The sequence below is a fragment of the Theobroma umbraticum genome, unplaced genomic scaffold (genome assembly GCF_002168275.2).
Source record: "Theobroma umbraticum cultivar Fairchild unplaced genomic scaffold, ASM216827v3 scaffold_67.0, whole genome shotgun sequence".
Lineage (NCBI taxonomy): Eukaryota > Viridiplantae > Streptophyta > Magnoliopsida > Malvales > Malvaceae > Theobroma > Theobroma umbraticum.
In genome coordinates, this window is record NW_018397262.1 from 5,710,855 (window position 1) to 5,717,431 (window position 6,577).

The following is a 6,577-nucleotide window of genomic DNA, read 5'->3' on the forward strand; positions in this document are numbered from 1 at the left end:
TGGATTAAATATCATAATTAACTAAAAAGTAAGAAAATAGTAAAAATAGAAGAAAAATAAAATAAAATAAAATACAAATTAATCACTTTTTTTTTCTTAATTTCCATAAACACTCGCATTTATTACTGTAAGACTGCTAAGAAATTATTTTCGTTTTAATTACTTTATATCCTAATAACGGTAATAAGTCTCTAAACTCTACACCTACTAATAGACCTTGTTGGGTGTTGAGTGCTTCAATTGTTGAAAATTTTTATCATATAAATATATATAAGCAGAAATTAAGACACCTTTTATGTTTTTGGGTCCTTCTTCCATGCCCAAAGGAAATTACCTGAGGATTAGCTCTAATTAATGAATGTGACTATTTTGCTTTTAATTGGTATGCTCCACTTTTTTCCTCTTCAATCAATTACCTTGCAGGCCGAATGAGGCTAATCCCTGATGCCTATGAAATTGCAACAGCAGACACAACGAAGGAGGAGTAATTTTGTCAAATTTAAGGTAAAAAACTTATTTGAGTTTAAATTTATATTCTTTTAACTCTAATTTGTGTTTCTGCGTGGGGTACACCAAAAATTAAAAAGAAAAAAGAAAATTGACTTATCTAACACGATGCTCACACTGATCTTCTCAAGTCCATTCGTAAAATCAACTTGTTTTTTTATTACTAAACCAATGACCGAAGGTCTCATTGTTAATTAAAAGTCTAAATTCTAAATTCCGCATATCTTACACAATTTGATCAGCTACAAACCTGAGAGAATGGTTGAAGTAAAGCCATATTTAAACTCATAATGGTGTTAGTGCTGTAAAGTAAAACTCTTAAAGTTGTTTTTGATCTAAAAAATGAAGTCTTGGACAAGTTTTTTTTTTCGTTTTATATATAATAAAGTGTTATCCCTTGAGCAAAAAAAGAAAAGGAATTGTTATCCTCTTTTTCGACCTTATTAAATTAATCTTTTAACAATGACTAGACTTGCTTTTTAATTTTAGTAATTTAATTTGATTCCTCCACTGTTGTCTTCTTCAACCTCGTATGAATTCGAAGCACGAAAAAAGGTGTGATCACACCAATTTCCACAAGTTCATTGGTAAGTCTTTAAGAATATACTTAAATTATTAACTCTATCTACTAGTTTTTGCTTTTCCTAAACAAATAAAGGAACTAGTGAAAAGAAAAACCATAAAAAGGCGACTGAATGGCAAAGTCTTTTCTTGTCTCTAAGCAATTACCTATACAGCGAGGCTTTGCTTGAAGTCAAGCAACGCTTGCCTCTCACTCTCTTGCATACTTTACTAATCGTGTTTTTAGTGCTAATAAAAAATATTTAATTTACCATTAAAGTCTTCATCTACCAATATTTACCTTTTGACGACCAGCACTAAGGCATGGGCTTTTCTGGCTCTGAATTTTTCTGTTCTTCTTCGACCACTTACAATGCTAAATTATGAGGGTATACTTCCATGTAGGGTGTTCTGGGATTTGTTTATTCTTTTTTATATTAATTAATATAATTTATACAAACAATGTAAATAATTTACAATTGTTGTATTGAAAAAATTTAAATAAGATATCCAAAATTTAATTCAGTGGTTAGTACTTGATTCTTTACTCAATGTTAATCCCTAGCTCAATAGTAAAAGAAATTGAAGTAGGATTAGCATTGTGTTTTGAAAATAAAGGAGTGCGCATTGAAGTTGAAGTAAAACAATGTGTTATAATTAAGGAGCTAGGTCAATTAGTAAATTGTTTGTTTCAATATTAACTAGTGTTGGTTTTGTTTGGTTTTGTATAGCATCATCGAATCGGATTTTTATTTCTAGTTCTAAATGTAAATTCATTAGATCTTGAATAGGAATATAGCATGCTAGAAGGAATAGTCTTCATCTACCTTCCCAATCCAAAATTATAATAGTTTTTTTAAAAAAAAGCAATTTATTAAGCCACATTAACCAGCAATCTCATTGCAAGTCTATTACTTGATTAGCATAGACTTAATTGATCCACCGTTCAATTAGAGGTTCGCGGCACACAAAGACAAAATGAGCTTGGAAAAGAAACAAAGGTAGTTCAAGCAAACATATGCAGAAACCGAGCCTCTAAGAAGCACAAGATGAGACATCAAAAACCAAAGTGGCGAGGTTCAAATTCAGAAACCAAAAGCATTAAAGAGACACAAGCCATGACAACTCTTAATGAATTCTTCTACTGCCTTGGTTGCTTCAGTGGTTCAGGCCACCTGGATCATCAGTGAAATTCATGAGGCCATCGAGAAACATTATCCACCCACAACCTTGATCCCACATCCGAAAATTGTACAAATTAGAATATAATTTTAAAATAATTCGCCGAAAAAAAAAGGAATAATGCAAGAGAAAAACATTGATTAGCTAGAAAGATTATGAAGTTTAAAAATCTAAATTGACATGTGTGTCGAAGATTAATAAAACGCTCTACCATCTATTGCCTTCAATCTCACTTTTCTTGTGTGGTCCTTTTCAAATGGTTAAATATAAATTATATAGTAATTCTTAATTGCTTGGGAGCAAATGTTAGTCACAACTAAAAAGAGCTCGAAGGGGAAAGCACTGGATTCTTACAGAGTCTGAAGATTGATGCAAACAAACGCAGAATATATGCATTTGAACAAGAATCAAGCTGAAAAGGAAAACGAAATTTTGTTCGCCCCTTACTCTTAAGAAAACAAGCACTGTAGCCATCAAAATTTTCCTTGTATTTTATTTTGTGAACCGAACTTGTCATAAATGTGAAGTCGAGAATCCAACTTAAAAATATCAAGTCACCGGCAGCTTTGGATAAATTTCAGAAAATATTACATAAGGAATAAGAAAAGGAAGAAAAAATTGAGATAACCTGGCCAAAAATCAAGTCTCATATCTTGGAAATATAATTTATCTTATTATGATCATATGGGCAGGTATATCAAGAAATATATTGTGGGGCGGTAGAAAGTCGGGTCATGCGTCTCGACTGCTACGTGATGCAGGATTGATTGGATACTTAAAGGATTTATTTTTATTATTTGATTTTGCTGTGGTGTATTGATAATTAGGATCATTTTGTGCTGCTTTGATGGGTACTGCCTATGGTTTATTGTTTCTCAGATTTGCATGTGTAATGAACAGCAAATGTTCCTCTGTGAATGATCCAGTCTTGTACCTGTACTTGGAACTTAATAACATGCCAGTTTGATTAAGACAAAAAGGAAGTGTGGCACTCGTGGTTGTAACAAGGTCGCTGATGTGTGGAATCTTCCTCCAAGACAGAAAATTAACTGTCAGTTCAACTCTTAAAGTGTCATCGGGAAAGAAATTGAGTAATGATAAAGTTGAGTTAAAATTGTAATGTAAATGAATTAAATGAGACCATAAGCAACAACATCCCAAAAATGTTAGTAGTAATAGGCACTTAATTTGCTGCAGCTAGCTTAGTCGATAATAAATGTATACAGTGTCCAATACGGCAAGTCAATCCAGGAAGACAGAAATATAAAATAACTAAAAACAAAGCAGCAATATGTGAGAAAAATACTTCAATTTCATGAACAGCAACTCCTCAATCAGACAAGGTCAATAAGAGAAAGCCATCAGTCTAGGCTTGATTAATCGCTAGCAGAGGTTGAACAATATTAGTACAGATATCAAACTGAAAGAAATCTTACAAACAGCGAAATAAGTACACCCCTCAAACCGTTACACACTTTTCTTCAAAATTTACTGATTTACTTTTGTTCCTCATAGCCATGACAAATTATCTTCGGCTGTAGTTCCAACAGTACCTGAGAACAGAAAAATAATGTAGAATTCTATTATTTTATCGAAGCATAATTTGCCATACTAAATGAGATTAAAGAAAGGAAAAAGAAAGAGAGGGTAAATGTCATAAACGTCTTACCTTATTGAACTTATTGAAAGAGTGCTACCTTTTAGGTCTGAATTCTCCTTTCCAACCTTTCTGCAGAGCATATGTAACATAGAGCCAATCTTTCACCTTGTCTAAGAAACAGAAATAGGAATGCCTCTACGAACGCTTCAACAAGAAAGCACCACAAAATCCCCAAAAACCCACAACAAATCCAAGTCCCATGCTACCATAAAACCATTTCATGAATTCATCAGAATCATCTTGATCTCTTTCCAGTTGACCTTGAAGTGTTTCCACTGAGCAATTTGGTGTAACTGGAGGACCACAAAGTCCGTGATTGTGGGAAAATGTTGAAGGATCGAAGAATTGTAGTTGAGATCCTGTTGGAATTTTCGCTGACAAATGATTATAGGACAAGTCCAAAAAACCCAAAAATGTTAACTCAGACAGGTTTGGTGGGATGCTACCTGAAAATTTGTTTCTTGACAGATCAAGCGATTGTAATTGTCTTAATTGCCCAATCTTTTGAGGGATTTTGCTAGTTAAAAGGTTTCTTGATAAGTTCAATGCAACCAATTCTTGAAACTAGTTATTTCTTCAGAAATCTCTCCTATTAATTTATTACTGGAGAGATTGATAACTAATAAAAGTTCAAGAATTTTTGCGTACATTTGCTTTGTTCCTTTCCATACAAGCAACGCCTCGTCAACATAGTTGAGAACAATGGACCTGCCCAAGTATATTCCACCTTGTTTAAGACGATCTATGGTGAGGACATGCTCAATGGTTTGATCTGAATTCACCTTTTGTGTCATAAAAGTGAAATTGTTGAGACATTGTGGTATGGTACCAGAGATTTTATTTTCAGAGAGGTCCAAGATTCGAGTATATTTCAATCCACAAAATTGATCGGGTATCTTCTCATTAAATCGATTGTTTTGAAGCCTAAGAAAAACCAACGATAATAAACTTTGACCGATCCACAAAGAAATTCTTCCTGGCAATCTATTATTACTTAGGTCCAAAAAGTTGAGCTTTATGCAATTCTGTAAAGATGCAGGTAATTTTCCCGAGAATTTATTACCATGTAAATTGTGCATTTCGAGAGAAGCCAAAGATCTCAAGGAGCTTGGAATTGGGCCTGAGATATTAAATTTGGGAATTGTGCAAAACAATCATAAACCACCCCAGAATATTGATTATTTGATAGATCAACCAATTTCAAATCTTCGGAATAGAAAAGACTGCAAATTGAAGAGATTGAACCGAAAAACTTGTTTTTGGAGAGGATTAAGGACTGTAAACCATATGAAAAACCAACTGGAGAAGAAGTGAGATTGTTACCAGACAGATTCAGGCCGGTGAGCGCTTTAGAAGAGTTGACGAAGGACAGAGATGAAGAAGAGGCACTTGGAAGATCACAATCGTTCGTGGCCAAGGTTTACAGGAACGGAAACTTGTTATCTGCTTGCGACCAATCACCTTACTTTGGTTAGTGAAACTGAGAACAAGGTATTTTAAGGAAGTAAGATGGGAAAGCCACTGGAGGTTTCCAACACTAAATAATTTTGGAAACTTGTTGTGAAAGTTCATATTTTTAATATGGGTCAAATTTAACAATAAATATGTTATGTGAGTTAAAATTATAAAATTTTAAACCTAATTGATTAACTTATCTTTCCTTGTGAGGTCCATAAGAAGAAAACTGACTTATCTAACAAGGCATAGTCACACCAATTTCCACGAATCCACTAGTAAATTTTTAAGAATATACTTATATTATTAACTCCGTCTAGTAATTTTTATAATCACTTTTGACGAAGACTAGGCTTGCTTTTAGGTTTAAATTCCACTATTTTCTTCTTTGTAAGACAGCTAAGAGTTTGTTTGCATTTTAATTACTTTATATCATAAGAACAGCAATCAGTCTCTAAAGTCTACATCTACAACCATCCCGCAATTAAAATTTTAATCAATGGTTATCCCATTTTCCACCTGCCCTACTAGTTTTACGTACCTTTTATCAAGGACTAGACTTGGTTTTTCCACCCTACTAGTAAAAAGGTTATTTGAGTTAAAATTTATTTAATTTTTAAATCTAATTTGTCTTTCTATGTGAGGTACACTAGAAATTAAGAAGTAAAAAGTAAACTGACTTTTCAAACACGGTGTGATCACACCAATTTCCGCGAATCAACTGGTAAGTCTTTAAGAGTATACTTATATTATTAACTCCATCTACTAGTTTTTATATAAATACACTAAAGTCTACTTTTTTTAAAAAATTTATAGTATATAATTCTTTGTCCTTTTTCCGCGCTACAAATTCTTGAACAGTCTAGGCTTGATTTTAGGTTTAAATTCCACTATTTTCTTCTTCACTCAATTAACTGTAGTCATCTATGGAGCTCTTGCTGGGACCTGAGTTCATGACAATTTTATAACCAGGAAGTCCTAATCACCTACCATCAAATAGATTAGAACAAATAAATTTTAAAAAAAAGACTAAGTATTTAGAATATATAAATGTTGTTCCCTTTTCCATACCGAAAGGAATGCCTTTTGACAACCAGCACCAAGTAAAGGTATGGGCCTTTTTTGGTTTTAATTTTTCCCCACCATTATTTTCTTCTTCAATCACCTACAAAGCCTAATTATAAGGCTAATCATCTCACATGTTTTATAAGA